Genomic DNA, 20,824 nt, shown 5'->3' with positions numbered 1-20,824 from the left:
TTGGTTAAGCGGCCAACTATTGCTTTCGGCTCGGGTCAAGGTCTCCCGATTGGTGAGTTCCTCTGGCATCAGCCTCTGTGATGGCAGTGGAGCCTGCTTGGGATTCTCTCCCTCCTCTTTCTCTCTCTAGCCTATCCCCTATTTGCACTCTCCCTCTCCCAAAATAAATAAATAAATATTTTAAAAATTAAAAATAATGAAAATAAAAAGGAAAATGCAATGATAAGGAAAGATAGTCAACGTTCAATGCTGTTATTAATGAAAGTAATGCAATTTAAAACTACACTGAAATAACATTTTTTTACCTATAGGGAATGATAAAATTTTTAAAAGTTTAATTTGTTGGAGAGGTTAAAAAATATTAACAAAAAGGTAAATTGGTGCAAGTTCTACAGGGTGCTTTTAAAACAACATCTTTCAAATATCTAAATAAACTTTTTCTTTTTTTTTACTTTTAAACTCCACATTTAGAAATTTATTCCACAGACATGCCTACACACGTGTGAAATTAAATATATACAAGGCTGCCCAGTGGGCCTGCACTTGGGGGCCTCCCGCCCTCCCCAGCTGCCCCCACCATCTCCTGGGGTCCACCCCCAGGCACCTGGAGTTCACTCATCAAATCCCCGGGTGTATGGGTGTATTCCCCAACTCCCGAGCCCCGCCCCATGCTGAGCCCCCCCCCCCCCCCCCCCGCTGCCTTCCAAAGGCCCTGGGAGCATTTTGCATTAAGCACAACACTGGAAACCTCTCTAAATGCCCATCAGTTTGGGGGGTAACTAAAAATAGGACAGTACAGCTAGACAATTAAATATGGTTCGGCAAGCTGTCAGAATGAGGAAGGGGCGCCTGGGTGGCGCAGTCGGTTAAGCATCCGACTTCAGCCAGGTCACGATCTCGCGGTCCGTGAGTTCGAGCCCCGCGTCAGGCTCTGGGCTGATGGCCTGGAGCCTGTTTCCGATTCTGTGTCTCCCTCTCTCTCTGCCCCTCCCCCGTTCATGCTCTGTCTCTCTCTGTCCCAAAAAAAAAAAAAGAATGAGGAAGTTCCTGATATTCCAATCTGGCGTGATTGGAAAGAAATGGTCCTAACATTTTGCAACTCCTCCCATCAGGGGGTGGAGCTTATGAGCTTATTTGTCCACCATCTGCATAGCCTCTTTTTGCTGCACTGGGAATCCTGAGACCACAGTCTGAAGACCCCTAAGTCAGTCAATTCAGCTCTACCTCAGACATTGCTTGAGCCATCCTACACCGCCCAGCCCCAAATGAGTTGGCTTAGGCCAGAAAAACTTCTAACTCACAAAAGCACTAAAAAAATAATAAATTATCATTATTCTGAGTCAGTAAGTTTGGGATAGTTTGTTCAGTAAAAGCTAACTTAAATTCACTGAGACATAAATCAAGTGAAGATTCCACAGTGAGGAACCATCTTATCATCTGCAATCATTTATATCAAAAGGATAATGGTGGTTGCAAGAGATACACACTTTTACTTGTATATACATCAACATCTCTGGAGTGATACAGAAGAAATATAAATTTATATAAATATTAATATAAACGAAAGGGCCCATTAAGTACTCAGTATAATGGATAAAAATAGATCATCAAGTTTCAAAACAGTAGGGACAAGGGAGGGAGGCAAACCATTAAGAGACTCTTAAATACTGAGAACAAACTGAGGGTTGATGGGGGGTGGGGGAGAGGGGAAAGTGGGTGATGGCATTGAGGAGGGCACTTGTTGGGATGAGCACTGGGTGTTGTATAGAAAGGAATTTGACAATAAATTATATTTTAAAAAAAACAGTAGAGATAAAGAGGAGATCCTGTAAGCTTTTGGGAAGGGAGGTGGGAGAACAGTTTAATGTAAATCGTCAAGAATCGGAATGGCATCTGCCTTCTCTACAGTGTTGATACCCTCCAGTCTATAACCACCATGAACAAACCTGTAATCAAAGTTGGGTTTCTTGGCTCATTGCAACGAAGGAGACAGCAGACACGGTGGGGAACTATGGGACAATTCTACCTTTGGAAATCTTAATAATTTATATTCAAAAAGTAGGAGGAGAGGAACAGGGCTAAATATGAAATTGGTAAAGAAGCAACAATTACTTGGTTGGGAAAGGGAGGGGAAGTTTGGTCATTTTTTGTGGTTTGGACTGTGTTCTGCTCATGCTCAGAGATGATCGTTGTAGGAATGCTGGCCATACTGACTCCATTTTTGGCTGCCACTTTGACTGTGTTGCTTGATGATCTTTCTAGTTTTATGTTCTCCAGACGCCCCCAAACATTACTGTCCATGTCTTGTGATCACAGGGGAGACAAGGGGACCAAGTGTTCCATTATGGCCTCTAGCAGGTCCATTAAGTTTCAAACTCGGAGGGGTACCTGGTTGGCTGGTTAGTTAAGCGGCTCAGGTCATGATCTCCCAGTTTGTGAGAACCCCACATTGGGCTCTGTGCTGGCAGTGTGGCGCCTGCTTGGGATTCTCTCTGCACACCCCCTCACCGCCCCCCCCCACACACACACACCGTCTCTCTCCAAATAAATCAATAAATAAACTTAGAAAGGTTCAAACTCGGATAACAGTTTTCACTTCCTGATACATACATGGCACCAGGAGGTGTTAATGTTACCCAAAACTGTTGTCTGATTTGTTTTTCCTTCTCAAAGTGCCTTCTCAGTTTGGGGGATACTTTACACTTCTTCTGCCTTCGAACAATCATGAAGTAGTTCTTTTTTTTCCCCCTTTGCCTCATCATGATTATAGAGTGATTTTGTCTGATGTTGGTGCTCTGTGAAATTTTTTAGTTTTAACAGGTGAACATCACAGCCTAGGTGTTTTCAGTCAGGCCAGCTCTAAGTGGACAGCAGTGAAGAGACGTTTTTTCTTTCTCAACAGCAACTCTAGCAAATATAAAACAACAATGAAGCAATGCTTTCAAAACTCTGAGGGCAAATAAGTTCGACCTCAAATTCTCTATTTAGTAAAATATCAATTAACAGATATAATATAGGATATGGATATAATAGACCTTTTCAGACATACAATGTCTCAAAGAGTTTGGTTCTCAAGCAACTTCTCTACAGCATGTGAAGATAGCCTGGTTCATCTGAGGGTTTTAATGTATACTTATAAAGCAGGTGGTTCCTTTGTTATAAAAGTAATAAAGCCATGCTTGTTATGGAAAAATAAAATTGTGTATTAAAAACAATCAAGTTAGTACATGTTTAGCCTTTGGGAACTGGGGGGGGGAGCTAGTAGAGGTGATGAGAATTTTTTAATGTATCTTTCTATAATCCCTTGATTTTCTGTTGTCACACACACACACACACACACACACACACACACACACACACAATTCTTCTAGGAGGAAAAGATAAAAGACAAGTTCTGCTCCCAACTGCACGTGACTGTTCTCAAGTCTGCAATCTGATCACTCACTATAAAGGGCATATTAGACACTCAGGAGATGCCTCTTTATGTTCCCACCTGTTACGGATTTAATGTTTCTGTCCTTCCCAAATCCCTATGTTCAAGCCCTAACCCCCAATGTGATGGTATTAGGAGGTGAAACCCTCAGGAGGTAATTAGGTTTAGATGAGGTCGTGAGGGTGGTGCCCCATGATGGGATTAGTAGCCTTATACAAACAGGAAGTCTCCAGACCCTCCTCTCTCTGCCCTCTGAAATACGCTGAGACGGTGGCCATCCATAAGCCTCGAAGAGGGACCTCACCAAGACCTGAATCTGCCACCACTTTAATTTTTGACTTTTCAGCCCCCAGAACTGTGAGAAACACGTCTGTGGTTTAAGTCACCATATCTATTGGTATTTTGTTATAGCAGCCTGAGCTAGGACACCACGCAAAACCTCGGAAAGGATCACAATAAAACTTTATAAATCTATTTGAGAATGTATTCCCTGTTTCTGTTTCCTCTGAGAAGTTCCCTTTAGCTATTCACCTCAGCTCACCAAACGAGGTTTTAAAACAAGTGTCACATACCAGCAAAGACAGAACAATTCCACAAGATCAATAGAATGGCCACCATTATTAAATTCCCCCAAATAAAGTCCTGAGAATGCAGTGTCTCCTCTTGCTGCCACAAGAGAAATTTTTAAAGATCCATTATCTAGGGGTGCCTGGGTGGCTCAGTCGGTTAAGTGTCTGCTCTTGGTTTTGGTTCAGGTCATAATCTCAGTGTTTGTGAGTTCAAGCCCGGCATCGGGCTCTGCACTGACAGTGTACTGACAGTCAGTGCAGAGCCTCTTGGGCGTCTCTCTCTGCCTCTCCCCTGCTCTGTCTCTCTCTCAAAAATAAATAAATAAATAAATAAATAAATAAATAAATAAATAAATAAATCCATCATCTAAAGTCTTAGTCTGATGAAAATTTCAAACATGTCCCCTTTCCAATTTGTATTTGGCTCAGGACCAACCATGAAGGTCCCTCTCTGAAGCATGAGTTCTTGGTTCCTCTTCAGCAGCATAAGCCTGGGCTTCCTGTCACAGGAACACTGGGAACTGCTCCTCTACAGTCCTATGAATCCAACCTTGTGAACCACTTCCCCAGGATCCCCAGGTGGCAAGAAAACAAAAGAGACTGTCACAGCACTAGCCCCTCACCTACCAGACTTAGGGATGTGTGAGACCAACAAGCAGTTACATTCCCCAAGCCAAAGTGATGGATTTGTGCTGCTATCAAATGTCAGATGGGGTTGCCAAGAAAAGAGTGTTCTCTTAGAAGGTGGGGATATAACTAGGTACAACTTCTGTGGAAGGCAATCTGTCAAGAAGTAGCAACATGAGAAATGGCAAATACTTTGATCCGGAAAGTCCACCTCCAGGAATCTCTTTTAGGGAAATCCATGCATAAGTGATGTTCTCTGAACAGTGATATTTGCATAACGATGTTCTCTGAAGAAGTTTTTATAAGAATAAACATTAGAACCAATGTCCTGTCCAGCAATTAGGGAATGTTTACATCTACACTAGCCCATCCACACCATGAAAAGATATGCAGTTGTTTCAAAGAACGAGGCCAATAAGGAAAATGGTGAGGAAGTGCCACTGAAAAGAGTTACAGCAGCTAATGTTTAATAAACATTTATTTAGTGGTCAAATGGTTCATGTGTATATCTCTATAACATTTAAATTAACCCATAAGGAAAGTCCTCCTATTTGTCCCCTCTTAAAGACAAAGAAATTGAGGCACAGAAAATTCCATAATTTGTTCAAAGTCATGGTGAAGGAATCAAAATTTCCACTCAGAACTTGAGGCTTCACGGCATGCAGTTTTGTTGTTCGCAGTTCTGGGAATTTTCAAGTTTCCAGGATGCGCAGTTGTAAAAACCCAGTTTGGGAAAGGATTCGGCAGTGGCTCAGGGGTAAGTAAGGCCTAGGACGTGAGCTATTGAAAAAAATACCTTTGCTGAAAAATTTCTTCTTTTAGGCAATTTCATGGAACTAGAGTCTTCGGGCAGCAAGCTCTGGAGCCTGATTTAAAGTGGACAGAAGTCCAGACGACTCTCAGGGTAAATAAGGTCACTAACAGGTAACCTAAAGTTGCAAGTAGCTAGTAAAAGAGACCGTCCCTGGGTGGGCTCGAACCACCAACCTTTCGGTTAACAGCCGAACGCGCTAACCGATTGCGCCACAGAGACACGGAAACTCCACTTCCTAAACTCATTTCCTGATCCCAGAAATTGCTTCTCAACCTCTGGCTGGATATGTCTTCCCATTCCCCTACTCGGGAAACTGGAGGCGTGGGAAATACTGGGGCCAACAGTCGTGTCGCTGGGCACGTCTGAACACCGATACCGGCCCAGATTCACGGGGGGAACTCGGAGAGCCCAACGCCAGATCCACGGCGTCCCCGCCGGCTCCTCGCCTCCTCAACAGCCGCCTGCCTCCAGGTGTCGCCCGCAGCCTCTCAGGCCGAAGTCATCCAGCTTCCAATTGTTAGCTCAGAACTACTCGGGGCGCTCACAGTGAGTCCCCGCGACACCAGGCGGACGCGCGTGGGGACACTACATTACCCCTTTGCCCCCACCTCGCTGCCCGCCCGCGACGCCGCTAAGATGGGGACTCAACGCGGCAGGACCTGGCCTGGGCTCACGATGCACCCCGTGCCCCAGGGCAGAGCCGGGCACCTAGGAGCCACTCACTCCGCACTAGGGTCCGACTGAGCTGGCCGCCCGGGACCGCCACGCGGCCTCAGTCCGCGGCTGGGGCGGAGGGGGTTGAACTGGAAAAGCCGAAGAAGAGACAGAGCGGGCGTGGGGCAGCCGGGTGACCGGCCCGGGAGAGAGCGCGAACACTCTGGCCGCTAAAGAAAAAGGCCAACAGAAAACTGAAAATGCCGATGTTCCTCCATTTCGATCACCTGCCTGCCCCTGGCCTTCTCTCCCCTGGCCACCGCTCGGACCGCAACTGTGTGCGGTTGGTGCTCTCGACTCCGAAAGACACATAGTCCGCTTGTAAGTGCTTGGTTTAAAGACGGCAGCGCCGTGAGATGTCACCCTTTGGCCCTAGCGACCCCCGAGTGCAGGCCTCGGTGCAGGTGGGAGGCCCACAATCCCTGCTCACAGCAGGAAAGGAGGAAACGCTACAAACCGTCCCCCGGGGGGACCCGGTCCTGCCCCAGCCCGGAGCCGGCTGCGCACCCCTCCTCCTCGCCCCCGTGCCCTGCCGAGGAATGTAGACGAAAGTGACCATTTGTATTCCTTGTAGGTGCACTGCCTGAGGCAACCGTAGGAGAGGCTGATAAAGAATTCTGAAGAACAGGGCGTCCGTGTGGGCTTAATATTAAGACTGGAGTAAACTGAGTGATGCTCACTGTGTTCTAAGAGTAGGACGAAGACAGCTGTAGCTTTAATTCCACGTCAGTAGAGCTGAAATTCGCTATAGCTTGGTAGCCATTTTCAGGCTATCCGCAAGCGTGTACTCAGATATTTTTTCTTTATAAAGTAGCTAATAATATTCTCTTTATCAATATGCGTGTTCCTTTCTGTCGTATTTCCCCAACCACGAACAAAGAAGAGGCGAACAAGCAGGGCGGCGGCACAGAAAGTGCACTTGGCGTCACGGAAACTTACACTTGTGCCTTCTAAAGAACTTGGAGAAAAGTGCCCACGACGGTTGTGGAAAGTTGGAAAATTCCAGTAACAGGAATAAGGAGGTGAGGGTCCGTGGTGAGTCCCGTGGAGACCCCTTGGGGTGAATCATCCCGGACGTCCTTTCCACCGTAGTCTGGGGTTCAGTCTGGGCGCAAACTAGCACCGAGAGTGGCGGTTCTAAACCGCCCAGCGGAGGGCGGAGTTGCTCCCTCAGCCCTACCGCATTCCCGCGCAGCACTTTCTATCCATTACCCAGGTCCCTCCTCGAGCTCAGAAGTGGGAAGTTCAAAGGCCTGGGTTGTGACTTAGTGCGAATCAGCTGCCGGCCTGAGGAAATCTATTAAACTCTCTACAGACCTATTTCCTAATAAACATAACACGCCGAGGTTGTCTTCGGTCTCGGCTCAGATATTTTACATTTGGGCAACGATTCCAAGCTGCTAGAGGGAAAAGAAGCGCATCTACTTCGCGTCATCTTGCTAGTTCAGTTTGTAGCGCTCACGACTTCTAATTTCAAGGTCTTGAGCCTCGCCCAGCTTCCAGTGCATTTTATTTGGCGGTCTTCGCATTGGGTACCCTCCGTGGCCGGTGCTGTGCGGTTCCCGTGGTGGCCACGAGAGGGCGCGTGGTCCCTTCCCCTGGGAACTCGGCTCCCAGGAACCACTACTTTTTTTTTTCAGTTTGGATGGTAAAGAATAACGATGCCCTGTCGATTCACTTTCTCTGAGACTGGCAGAAACCAAGTATTTCTTTCCTTTTTTTTTTTTTTTTTTTTTTTTTTTTTTACCACCCCAACTCTAGTATCGTCTTGAGTCGGGGCATGGGGGGTTGGTTGCCGTATATTCAGCTGCCCAGCTCAGGTGCTACCTCATTCTCTCTGCTGCTACCAAACTATGGGAAAAGGCACAAAGGCAACAGGATTTGAAAGTAACTGACTTCCTTTGTAATTTTAAATGTTTTATTCTACGTATTAAAAGACTTATTCCAAGAATGGTGCATAGGTTTCCACAGATCACCAAAGGAGTCCTCAGTAGAAAAGCAGTTTAAAATCTGCATGCTTGGGAGAAAAGACTCCGTGACCCCAGAAACGTGGGGGGGGGGGGGGAAGGGAGGGGGGGAATGGGAAGGAAGATTCAGAAGGAAGAGCTACAAAATTGGGTGGAGGGGAGGAAAGAGATGGATTCTGGGGGCTGGTCCCCACTAAGGACAGTTTGTCTGGACCTCCCCTCCCAACATTTTGTCTTTCAAAGCAGCCTCTCTTCCAACTGGCTGATTCTGGGAATTCTAGCATTTTCTACTAGGTGTACTAGGCCTACACTATGTTCCCTCTACCAGGACCAGATCCAGCACCTTACAGTTGGCCTTTTGCTAATCCTCTCTTTTATGGTCCTAGGAGAGTCTGTAGGCAAGGCAAAACTTTATTTCTACCCTCTTGGGGACTCCAAATGGGTCTAAGAATTACGTTGACATAAGCAGATTAATAGGAGAAAAGCACACTGATATTTACATATACAATGGGAAGGTCCAACAGGAAAATGAAAATTCAAAGAAGTGAGTAGGCCTACGTATTTCTGTACTAGGTCGAACAAAGGAGAGCAAAATATATGGCAAGATTAAAGGGAGACACGAGTTATTTTAACAAGGTCTTTCCATGTTTCTCTGGGTCCTGACTTCCTGTCTCAGATGACAAGAATGTTTCTTTCCTTCTGGTCTGGGGAGGGCACCTTTCACATGAGTTTTCTCTCCTGCTTTCAGGAAGGAATGGGGAGGTCAGAGTGCTTATCTTGCACCTGCTGTTTCCCAAGTACCTTTGGCTCAAAATAATCCTTATGTTGAAGTGGCAGATTTGGGAATGGCGTATCCTGCCACTCGTCAAGTTAAAGCATGGGAATATGCTCAGAGAACAGGATACTTAGCCCAGATCTCCTTCCGGTGCTGTGGGGTCACCATGCTGACAGTGAGTCCAGCAGTCTCAGATCATTCTTATTATTTGTTAATAAAGTAAAAAGAAAACCCTTGGGCTAGGTCATTTGTAAACATGGAAAATAGTATTAAAATTATTTAGAAACCAGTAATCTATGTAAAATCCTTCATTCTATCTTTTGTAATTTTTTAAAGCACTTTTTTAAATTTTATTTTTTTTTTAAGTAATCTCTACAACCAACATGGGGCTCAAACTGATGACCTCAAGATCAAGAGTCACATGCTCTACTGACTGAGCCAGCCAGGCACCCCTAAAATCCTTCATTTTATTTTTAAGATTTTATTTTTAAGTAATTTCTACATCCAACATGGGGCTCGAACTTACCACCTGGAGATCAATAGTCTCCTACTCCACCAACTGAGCCAGCCAGGCGCCACTAAAATCCTTCATTTTACAGTCACTGGCAAGAATTCAGTACTTGCACCTACAACTATAACACAGTAATATCACCAGATTAGTCTTCTTGCTTTAAACAACCATAATAATGGACAAAATATGTGAAACACCTGTTTATAGACACTGGACAGAAGTAGGGCAAGACTATGATTCCCTGAGAAAGGGTTTGGGAAATGATCTGATTCCAGCAAGGTGGAATCTCAGCAGAACACAGTCTTCACACTGAGCTGAGAAGGTAGAGATCAAAATTAGGGCAGCTGAATCATCAGAGCAGAGCACCAGAAGATGCCAGTTTTTAGAAGTCCATGTTGGGTCCCCAGTGGGTCATTTGGTGAGCGTAGGGCAGCTCAAGTACAGAGAGCTATTATCCAAGGCTTACCAGATTACAGATGCTACAAGATGGAAAACAGAGTAGATCCTAGAGATCAGTGCTGTCAACACTGGAATTCAGGCCTTGTTAACAACTTAACAACTCTACCACTTTGAGCATTCAGCTGATACTCCAGAAATGCTCTGTTTTAGGTGTGAAAACCACACCCTAGTGTAAGGCTTACTCTTGACTCTCCCTAGCAAATATTAAAGCCAAGCCCTGATAAGATTAACAGAGGAGACAGGGTTTCGAGGTTGAGTCATATCAAGTTAGAGAACTTTGGAAACACCCTGGACTCTCCAAAGATCCACCTAAATAAAACATAAAGCCAGTCTTACACAAGTTCAATGTCATAGGCTAGTAATCAAATTGCTTGGTAGAACAAATTGATACTCTCTGGAAGAAGATACCAGAATCTGGAGTCTCTAAAATGTATCTTTCAAAGTGTGCTGAAGCAATAAAAAAAAAAATACTAGACATACAAAGAAACAAAGGATGAAGCCCATTTAACTCATACTTTAAAAAAATAGCAGTCAAGAGAAATCAACTTCCAGATGTCCCAATAGTAGATTTAGCAGACTTGAAAATACATACACAATGTATACATTATATATTTTACATATATTTTTACATATAAATTATATGAAAAGCAAAAGGAATATACAATGTCAATGAGTGCTCTGTGTTCTAACAGAGAATCTCACGAAAAGTGAAAATCATAAAAAAGAATCAAATAGAAGTTCTAGGATTGCCCGATGGATCCACAAACAAGGAAAGATACAGATTATGCATGGTTTCAGCGACATGGGTTCCACTCACCATGGCTAATGGTAACCAGCACTACCGAGGGCCCAACAGCCAATACCAAAGAACAACTCAGCTCCTGATATAATACCAGTCCCCAGTAGGAAAGAAGGGAAGGTATCAGCCAGGCTGGTGGGTCACAGGTTGATCACACAGGACCTTTACATCATGGGAGAGGCACTGGAATAGATACATTTATTATGGTTTTGCCTTCTCTGCCTGCAGTGGTTCTGCTTAAAACAATCATCTGTGTGTACTTTCAATGCCTCTTCCATATCCTGGAATTCCACACAGCATTGCTTCTGACCAAGAACTCATGTGACAGTTGCTGCCCCCGCCCCCCGATCACTCGCCAAATTTGCTCTGAAGTAAGTAGCCTGATGGAACAGAATGTGCTTTTGAAGATTGTTTCACTGCCACCTGGATGACAAGACAATGCCTTGAGAATCTGGATATTTCACACATATACACTATATCAGCAACCAGTATATGGTGCTGTTTCTCCCAGGTCTGGGAATCAAGTGGTCAAAATGGGAGTGGTGGATACACTAGTAAACGTTTTGCTTCCCTCCCACCTCTGTAACTATGGGCCCTAGAAGTCTCAGCTCCTGAGAGAAATGCTCTCAGCAACAAATGCCATAATAGCTGTGTTAAAGTGTACGTTGAGACTGCCCCTGGGGCCATTTGGGGCTCCTCACGACAGAGAAGGAACAAACAGAAAGGTCCTGAGTGGAATGACTGATCCTGACCACAAGAAAAACTGGAGTGCCACTACACAAAGAAGCAAGTAGAGTACTTGAGAATGAGGAAAGCCCTCAGAAAAACCGAAAGCCTTTAGAAGACCTCTTGGAACTCAGTACACTCTGAATAAAAGTCAAGGATGGAGAGTATTATGCTAAGTGAAATAAGTCATAAAGACCTGAGAAAACTTAGAAGACCGTGGGGAAGGAAAAGAAAAAGAAAAAAAAAAAAAAAAAAAAAAAAAAAAGAGGTTAGAGACGGAGGGAGCCAAAACATAAAAGTCTTTTAAAAACTAAAAACAGGGGCGCCTGGGTGGCTCAGTCGGTTAAGCGTCCGACTTCAGCTCGGGTCACGATCTCGCGGTCCGTGAGTTCGAGCCCCGCATCGGGCTCTGGGCTGATGGCTCAGAGCCTGGAGCCTGCTTCCGATTCTGTGTCTCCCTCTCTCTCTGCCCCTCCCCCGTTCATGCTGTGTCTCTCTCTTGTCTCAAAAATAAATAAACGTTAAAAAAAAAAAAAAATTAAAAAAAAAAAAAACTAAAAACAAACTGAGGGTTGATGGGGGGTGGGTGGGAGGAAAAGATGGGTGATGGGTATTGAGCAGGGGACCTGTTGGGATGAGCCCTGGGTGTCGTATGGAAATCAATTTGACAACAAATTTCATGCTTAGAAAAGTAATAAAAGCAAAAACTCCAGACCAAAAAAAAATGTTAAAACTACAACAAACCAGTACCGTCATAAGTCAAAGCCAAAGCAAATGACCTAATCGTATTCCCAAGAAAACTGTGATAAAGTAAAACCTGCGTGAACACTCACACCAACAGTACGCCCACCGCCCAAACCACTAAAAAAACAAGAAGTCTTATTGAAACATCCATCACATACCTAAGAAATATTGTACTTGGCATAAACCCGTACTCAAACCAAAAACACACAAAGACATAGTAAACCTGCCCTTTGCACTATAAAATTCAGGGGAAAGCGCGAACGCAGCCCCCCACTACCACAAATTATGCAGTCGAGTTTCCCACGTTTGGGGAAATCGCAAGGGTCAACACATCCTGAGTGCAATAGATAAGTCTCGCCCTGGGAAAACCACCTTCCGGATCATGGTATCTCCCCTGCCAGGTAAGTATGATTTCCGACTCTCCGCCCCACTACAGCCTCTCACGCCTGACACTCTCTACACACGGTCACTTCCGTCCACACACCTCTGAGCCTCCCTAAGACTTTGCCACACGCAGCACACGCGCTTGCAACCAACAGCCCTGGAATGGCTCCCACAGCACGCGAGATCATACGCTATTTAAGCGGCAGTTGCCGAAACAGCAGCCCCTGCGCTCCCGTATTTACATAGCACACGCCCTATCCGTGACGTCACGGGAACGCTCCTTTCCCTCCCGCCCACGTCCCGCCCTTGCCCTCTCCTCCCTTCTCCCCTGACACACAGCCCGCCAATGGGGGGGCGGGGGTGGCACGAGCAGAGACGAGGGCCTGTCCCTCTTTTCCCGCAGGGGCAGAGGTCGTGGGTTGTGAAACCTTGGGCTTGTGGGGAATCTGTCTGGCGGGCTGCTGACGCCAGTACACCTTTCTTCAAACAATGCCTTTCTGGGTGGAGAGTGCAACGGTTAGGATTACAAAAGAGCTGTGTATATACACTGAGTATATCTACTAAAACTCATTAAGCTTCACAACGGGTGGCGAAATCTATTTCATTCTTGAAGGTTCAGTTTCATTCATGGAACATTTCATTCCTTTCACTGTCAACCTTTAGGTGTGGGAGAGTGTTTTGAATTTTCTTTTTCTAGTCTTTTTCTGGAACTCATGTTATTCTGTAAGCAGAAGGGGCTAAGGGTCCCCAGAAGAAGAAAGCCTAGACGTAGCTTTCGTGACACAAGAGAAGTCATTTTAGGCCCTCGGTTGTTTTCCGTGATCTATGATGCCCTACAGGCTCTACTTGCGTAAGCACACTTCTTAAAAACCTTCCTAGAAGGCGTCAGAATTAAAAAGAAATGCCAGATTTTCAGTAGTTAAGGATTTTAAAGGAATGAATAAAAAAGAGTGCAAAAACTAACCGAGATCTCTACCAGGCTACGAAGTAGCCTAACCATATCAGAGACAAAAAAACTCCCACTACTATTTCAAAAGTAAGACCCTGCATCCCCCCCCTTTTTTTTTTGAAGGGTGGGTGCGCATGAGCAGGGGAGGAGCAAAGAGAGAGGCTGAGAGAATCTGAAGCAGGCTCAGCGCTGTCCGCACAGAGCCGGATTCAGAGCTTGATCCCACAAACTGTGAGATCATGACCTGAGCTGAAATCAAGATGCTTAACTGACTGAGTCACCCAGGTGTCCCAAGACACTGCATTCCTTACCAGAGATAGGGAACCCAAGGCCCCATCCAGCATGCCCATAACCCCCTTGCCCTTGACAGACAATTACATCTCCTTCATTAAAATGTTAAAGTCTTCACTAATGTAACATTAGATGCACTTAGGATGCTTGGTTTTTAAGTACGACTGCATAACCTTATGCCCACCTTTACAGGCAATGACAAAACTCTGAATATTCATCCTAACCCTAAATAAAAAGAACCTGCTTACCCCTGCTCAGGTAGTCAAGGCTTTGGAAGTTCTCTCCGGTGATCTCTTTATTGGCTGTAAATAAAGTTTGGGTGACAATTCCACCGGGTGTAGTCTCTACCTGGAACTCACCAAGGAGGGAAGTTACACTACGGTTCATGTTTGGACCTCCTGAACTCATCCACTTTCCTAAACTAAATGTCTGTTTTTACTTCCTTGTTCTTACTTTGGTTTCTGGGAAATGTTCTTGACATCATCCTCCAACTCTAATGGAAGTAATCTGTGGTATCAAAGATGTTAAACAAAAACATCATGACCTGTAAGTGCCAAAGAAAGGATCAACAGAAGCTACAGAGAACCACGAAGAGGTAACTGAGGGTGGTACCAATGCCTTAAATTTTTATCACATCTCTCAGTGTAATTGAGTTTGATCAAAACAACAGGAATTTGACGTGGCACCTTGATTGACTCTTGATTTCTGTTCAGGTCATGATCTCACGGTTCATGAGTTCGAGCCCTCATTGGGCCCTCTGCTGACAACACAGCCTGCTTGGGATTTTCGCTCTCTCCTTCTTTCTGCCCCTCCCCCAACTCATGTTCTCTGTTTCTGTCTTCTCTCTCTCTCAAAATAAAAAATAAATAACTTTAAAAAATACTTAAAAAGGGGCGCCTGGGTGGCTCGGTCGGTTAAGCGTCCGACTTCAGCTCAGGTCACGATCTCACGGTCTGTGAGTTCGAGCCCCACGTCGGGCTCTGTGCTGACAGCTCAGAGCCTGGAGCCTGTTTCAGATTCTGTGTCTCCCTCTTTCTGACCCTCCCCCATTCATGCTCTGTCTCTCTCTGTCTCAAAAATAAATTAAAAAAAAAAATACTTAAAAAAAAAAAAAAAAGATGGTAATTGTTAAAAAGAAAACCACAGGCCCAGAATGGCATCACTTAGGGTAAGGCCCCCAGGTCAGTAAATGAGGTCTTAATACCTAACCTAGCTGCACTTTCACCCCACCCCAGAATGTAATCTTTAACCAGTCAACTCAGAGTTTCCTGGTCAATACCAGGAAATTTACTGATAGACCCCTTCTCCCTGTAGGAGGGCAACCTTGCCTAAACAATACATTCCTTGGGGCGCCTGGGTGGCTCAGTCCGACTTCAGCTCAGGTCATGATCTCACAGTTCGTGAGTTCCTCTGTGCTCACAGCTCAGAGCCTGGGGCCTGCTTCAGATTCTGTGTCTCCCTCTCTCTCTGCCCCTCCCCTGCTCATGCTTTGTCCCTCTCTCTGTCTTAAAAGTACATAAAACAAAACAAAACAAAAAAAAAAAAAAAAAAAAAAAAAAAGTACATAAAACATTAAAAAAAATTTTAAGAAAAAAAACCCAATACATTCCTTGTTCACCAATTCCCTCCTCCTCCTCTCCTCTTCCCAATTTCTTCTATAATGCCCTCTCTCCTTCTTTAAAAACTTTTGTTTAAACTCAATGGAGCTCCCCTTGACTTGCGAGATGGAAAGCCGCCCCTATTCGTGAATTGTTTAATAATAAAGTTAATTGGATCTTCAAATGTACTTGATTGAATTTAGTTTTTAAACAGGTATTAAAGTTTGCCTTATAAAATGAGTCAGCAAATGTTTCTTTGTCTATTTTCTGAAAGATACTGTAGAGAATTGGTATCATTTCCTTAAATGTTTGGTACAATTCACCAGTGAAACTATTGAAGTCTGGTTTTGTTTTCAGAAGTTTATTAATTATGGATTCAATTTAGGCCTATTCAGATGGCCAATTTCTCCTTGTGTGAGTTTTGATAAATTGTGTCTTTCAAGGATTTGGTTCATTTCATCTAAGTTATCAGATTTGTGAGCAGTTGTTCGTTATAGTCCTTTATTATAAAATTTTTAAAAATTTTTAATGTTTAGGGGCGCCTGGGTGGCGCAGTCGGTTAAGCGTCCGACTTCAGCCAGGTCACGATCTCGCGGTCCGTGAGTTCGAGCCCCGCGTCAGGCTCTGGGCTGATGGCTCGGAGCCTGGAGCCTGTTTCCGATTCTGTGTCTCCCTCTCTCTCTGCCCCTCCCCCGTTCATGCTCTGTCTCTCTCTGTCCCAAAAATAAATAAAAAACGTTGAAAAAAAGATTTATAAAAAAAAAAAAAAAAAAATTTTAATGTTTATTTGTGAGAGAGAGAGAGACAGAGAGAGAGAGAGAGAGACAGAGTGTGAGTGGGGGAGGGGCAGAGAGAGAGGGAGACACAGAATCTGAAGCAGGCTTAGGCTCGAGCTGTCAGCACAGAGCCCAATGTGGGGCTCAAACCGCATCTGTTATAAGGACCTGCACTAGCTGTGGAACATTTTAGTGTTATTTGCAAGTTGACTTAGATTAGTTGTAAATGTATATTGCAAACTAGAGAGCAGTCACCAAAAATTTTAAAAAAGAAACAACGGAAACATCGTCCATGGCATGATGTGGCAATAGAGATAGGCAAACTATCATTGGAAACTCCTAGTCAAGCACTTACAAAAGGCAGGGACTTGGGGCATCATGTATACTATACCTTTGAACATTTTTGTCACATTAACGAGTGTAATGAGCAGCTCACTCCGTCATCGAACTGAAGCGGTATATAAGAAATAGGGTCCAAGTAGGCCCTGAATGTGCAAGGAAGCCACATGAAGAAGTGTCACACACGCCTGCAGTCCCCATTCCTGCTACACTCCCTTCTCTCTCACAGCCTGCGCGTGGGGTGTCATGGGGACTTCCCTACAGTTACCATAGAAAGGGAAACCTGGGGCCTGGTTCACAGATGGTTCTGCATGATATACAGGCTCCACCTAAAAGTGGACAGCTGGAGCCCTGCACCTGCTTTCCAGGACAGCCCTGAAGGACAGCGGTGAAGGGCAACCGCTCCAGTGTTCAGAGCTTTGAGTAGTATACGTGGCTGTTCATTTTACTAGACATGTTTGGAAAGTTGGTGACAAGGAAGCCTTGGAAAGAAGTATGTGGACAGACCTCTCAGATGGAGTGAAAACACCGAGATATTTGCTTACCCAAAGGTGACCTCCGCAGAGGATGATTTTAATAACCATGTGGATAAGGTGACCTGTTTTGCAGATACCAGTCGGCCTCTCCCCAGCCAGCCTGTCATCACCCAATGGACGCATGAACGAAGTGGCCATGGTGACCTGGATGGAGTTTATGCACAGGTTCAGCAACATGGACCTCTACTCACCAAGGCTGACCTTGACAGTTGCCGCTGAGCGTCCCAATCTGCCAGGAGCACAGACCAACACTGAGTCACCAGTACAGCACCATCGCCCAGGGTGATCAGCCAATTACCAAAAGACAGATTGATTACATTGGGCCACTTCCATCATGGATGGCACACTCCTTTGTTCTTACTGGAATAGACACTTACTCTGAACACAGATTTGCCTTCCCTGCACACAATGTTGGCCAAACCCACCATCCAAGCACTTATAGAATGACTTACCCAGCCTTGTACGATTCCACACAGCACTGTTTCTGGTTATGACCTGAACTGTGCCCCCTGCCCCCCGCCCCCAACCACCAAATTCATGTGTTGACGCCTGACTCGCAACATGACTGTTTGGAGATAGGGTCTTTAAGGAGGTAACTAAGGTTATATGAGGTCGGGTCGGGTCCTAACCCAATAGGACTGGTGTCCTTATAAGAAGAGGAAGAGACAGAACTGGCTTTGTATGAGTTGTGTGTGTGTGTCTGTGCACACGCGCACGTGCGCGCGCACACACACACACACACACACACACACACACAGGTGCAGCTCAGGAAGAGTCTTCACCAAAAACCAGGCCTGCTTGCACCATGATCTTGGACTTCTAGCTTCCAGAACTGTACTAAAATAAATGTTTGTTTATTTATACCATCTGTCTATGGTATTTTGTTATGGCAACCCAAGAAAACTAATACACTTCTTTTTTTTTAATTGTTTATTTTTGAGAGAGAGAGAGAGAGAGAGAGAGAGAGAGTGCTTCAGCACAAAGCCCAGCACAGGGCTTGAACCCACAAACTGTGAGATCATGATCTGAGCCAAAGTCAGATGCTTAACTGACTGAGCCACTCAGGTGCCCGAAACTAATGCACTTTTCATCACGGAACTCACTTCACAGAATTTATAGAGTGCAGCACTGGCTGTGGGATTCACTAGTCTTACCATGATCCCCACCATTCTGAAGCAGCCGGCTTGAGACACCAGTGGAACGGCCTTCTGAAGACTCAGTTATAGTGTCAACTGGGTTGCAAAACCTTGAAGGGCTGAGCAAGATTCTCCAGGAGGCTGTACATGTTCTGAATTGGCATCCAGTATGCGGTGCTGTTTCTCCCATAGCCAGGATCCATGGGTCCAGCATCAAAGGGTAGAAATAGGAGTGTTACCACTCACTATTACCCTTCATCACCCCAGCAAAACTGCTTCTTGTCCCTGCAACCGTGTGCTCTATTGTTTGACCTACAGTCTTTTCTGTGTGGCCATGCTTTCCAGCTCAGGTCTGCTTTTCTAATAGCACAAGCGATATCAGCAGCCTTGCTAACACTTAGCCCCATCACCAGGCAAGCATCACAGGATTTGACAGATAAAGAATCATAGGATTGTCCCTGTTTGGTGTTACGGACTGAACTGTGCTCCCTACTCTCACCCTGAATCCTTATGTTGAAGCCCTACCCCTCAAAGTGACTGTATTTGGGGGTAAGGCCTTTGAGGGGGAGATTATGGTTAAATGAGGTAATAAGAACTGGGCTCTAATCCAATAGGACTGGTGTCTATTTAAGAAGAGGAAAAGATACCAGAGATCTCTCAATGCACAAATAAAAGGCCATTGGAGGACACGGCGAAAATGCAGCCTTCTCCAAATGCCAGAAAGAGGTCTCATTAGAAGCCAATTCAGGGGCACCTGGGTGGCTCAGTTGGTTGAGCGTCTGACTCTTAATATCAGCTCAGGTCATGATCTCAGGGTCGTGGGATTCAGCCCTGCCTTGGGCTCTGCACTGAGTGTGGAGCCTGCTTGACGCCTACTTGGGATTCTCTTTCTGCCCTTCCCCCATTCACGCTGTCTCAAAATAAATAAACACTAAAAAATAAATAAATAAAAGAAGCCACCTGGGTACCTGGGTGGCTCAGTTGGTTAAGCGTCTGGTTTCAGCTCAGGTCATGATCTCATGGTTCATGAGATGGAGCCGTGCATTGGGCTCTGTGCGGACAGTGCAGAGCCTGCTTGGGATTCTCTCTCTCTTTTTCTCCCTCTCCCTCTCTCTCTCGGCCCCTCCCCCACTCGCTCGCTCTCTCAGAATAAATCAATAAACTTTTTAAAAAAGAAGCCAACTCTGGTCTTCTGGCTTCCAAAACTGAGGAAAATAAATGTCTGTTGTTTAAGCCCCCCAACCTGTGGTATTTTGTTACTGCAGCCTGAACTGACTAATGTACCTAGGAATCAGGTTGCGTTCACTAATCTGACTAGATAATGGCAAGTGAAAGTATGTTTAGGAACAGGCACTATCAAATTTAATGGAATGAGTATCATGTCTTTTACGTTGACATTGCCTTCCTTAGTGACGTGGGCCTGGGCCCACAAAATCAGGCAAAATGAAAAATAATTGGAAAGTAGAACATACCAAGCTTCAGTATTGCTTCCTCTCGTCACCTTCAGATCCTAGAACTGTTTCAGTGAAGTCTGCACTTCACGCACCCTCAGATTCCGTCTGAGTACACAGTCATTTAAACAACTAAGCCAGTTTTTCCAACTTTCACCTCACTCGCTTAGAAAAACAAGGATTTCAATTCCCTATTCCCATTTTCATTGAGACCACCGTTCTGAGGGTGATAAAGATGTGGTGTGTCCATGTAACATTATGTCTCTTTGTCTTTTTCCCATGCCCAGAATGTCATTTTCATTCTGCTAGTCCTGATGTGGACCATAAACTTGGAATCCCAGCAACGCTTAACTGCCTCTGGAAAATCTGACCTAATATCACCCCAATCTCCAACTTGTACGAAGGCAAGTATGGTAATTAAGGAGAAAGAGCCCTATTACAAAAACTCAACTATGGCTGTGGATGATAATTATAAGTTTCAACTGGCCTGTAGGAAGGTTTCTGTTCAGCACTAAATATACAGGCCTATGTTATACAGGGATCTCCAAGGTGCTCATTATCCCCACCTAATGAGCCTCATTAGAAGCTCATGAGGCCTCATGAGAAGCTGTCATCAGTTAAAGAAATTTATGTGGTTGTACTGAGGGCAAATCAGTCCAGATGCAGATGAAAAGGTAAAGGTTTCACAAAACAAGTGTAATCCACATGGACTTAAGATATAGAGAGTTGTAAGAGAAAGTTGTTGCCACTCAGACAAGAAGATAAAGCTGGATGATCTACAAAATCATGCCTGTTTTGAGCCTGCCAGAGACCTAAGTTGCAAGATCACCGGGTAAACTGAAGTCCAAAGCGTGGTAACCTCTCAGAGGAGGGACATACACACAGACCCTGTCATCTCTGGCAGATACTGAAAAGGAAAGATGGCAGCCATAAAAGTTGTGAAGGGGAAAGTCACTGAAATTTTAACCACGTCTTAAAGGCCAAGTGTGGGCTATCATGACGTTTTACAATCTCAGAGGCTCCTATGTTAAGCAGGTTTTTGCTACTTCTCAGGTGTTTTCCTCAGGCTTCCACCAAGGGTTCATCCCTCCCCCCCCCCAAAAAAAAGTGGGGGCAGAGCAAGAGACTCTAGGTTGCCTCAGTGGCACAGGCATGCATATCGTGATCAGCTACTATTGGCACAAAACCTGATCACTTCGTCATTTGAAACAAAAGTCACTTACCAT

General features: G+C 45.0%; 1 long non-coding RNA gene and 2 other non-coding genes across 3 annotated transcripts; 1 reads left to right on the top strand and 2 right to left on the bottom strand.

Moving 5' to 3' along the window:
- Positions 1-5,588: 5,588 nt before the first annotated feature.
- TRNAN-GUU (transfer RNA asparagine (anticodon GUU)) lies at positions 5,589-5,662 on the bottom strand. Its single transcript has one exon. It is a non-coding gene; the product is annotated as a tRNA-Asn (tRNA).
- A 71-nt stretch (positions 5,663-5,733) lies between these two features.
- On the top strand, positions 5,734-7,509 carry LOC131492025 (uncharacterized). Its single transcript, XR_009251783.1, has 3 exons — positions 5,734-6,478; positions 7,038-7,179; positions 7,374-7,509. It is a non-coding gene; the product is annotated as an uncharacterized LOC131492025 (long non-coding RNA).
- Positions 7,510-12,383: 4,874 nt separating this feature from the next.
- On the bottom strand, positions 12,384-12,547 carry LOC131505933 (U1 spliceosomal RNA). Its single transcript, XR_009258683.1, has one exon. It is a non-coding gene; the product is annotated as a U1 spliceosomal RNA (small nuclear RNA).
- Between the last annotated feature and the right edge of the window lie 8,277 nt (positions 12,548-20,824).

This window comes from Neofelis nebulosa, chromosome 2, assembly GCF_028018385.1.
Source record: "Neofelis nebulosa isolate mNeoNeb1 chromosome 2, mNeoNeb1.pri, whole genome shotgun sequence".
NCBI lineage: Eukaryota > Metazoa > Chordata > Mammalia > Carnivora > Felidae > Neofelis > Neofelis nebulosa.
The sequence above is the reverse complement of the archived record's forward strand: the minus strand, read 5'-3'. Positions and strand labels throughout refer to the sequence as shown.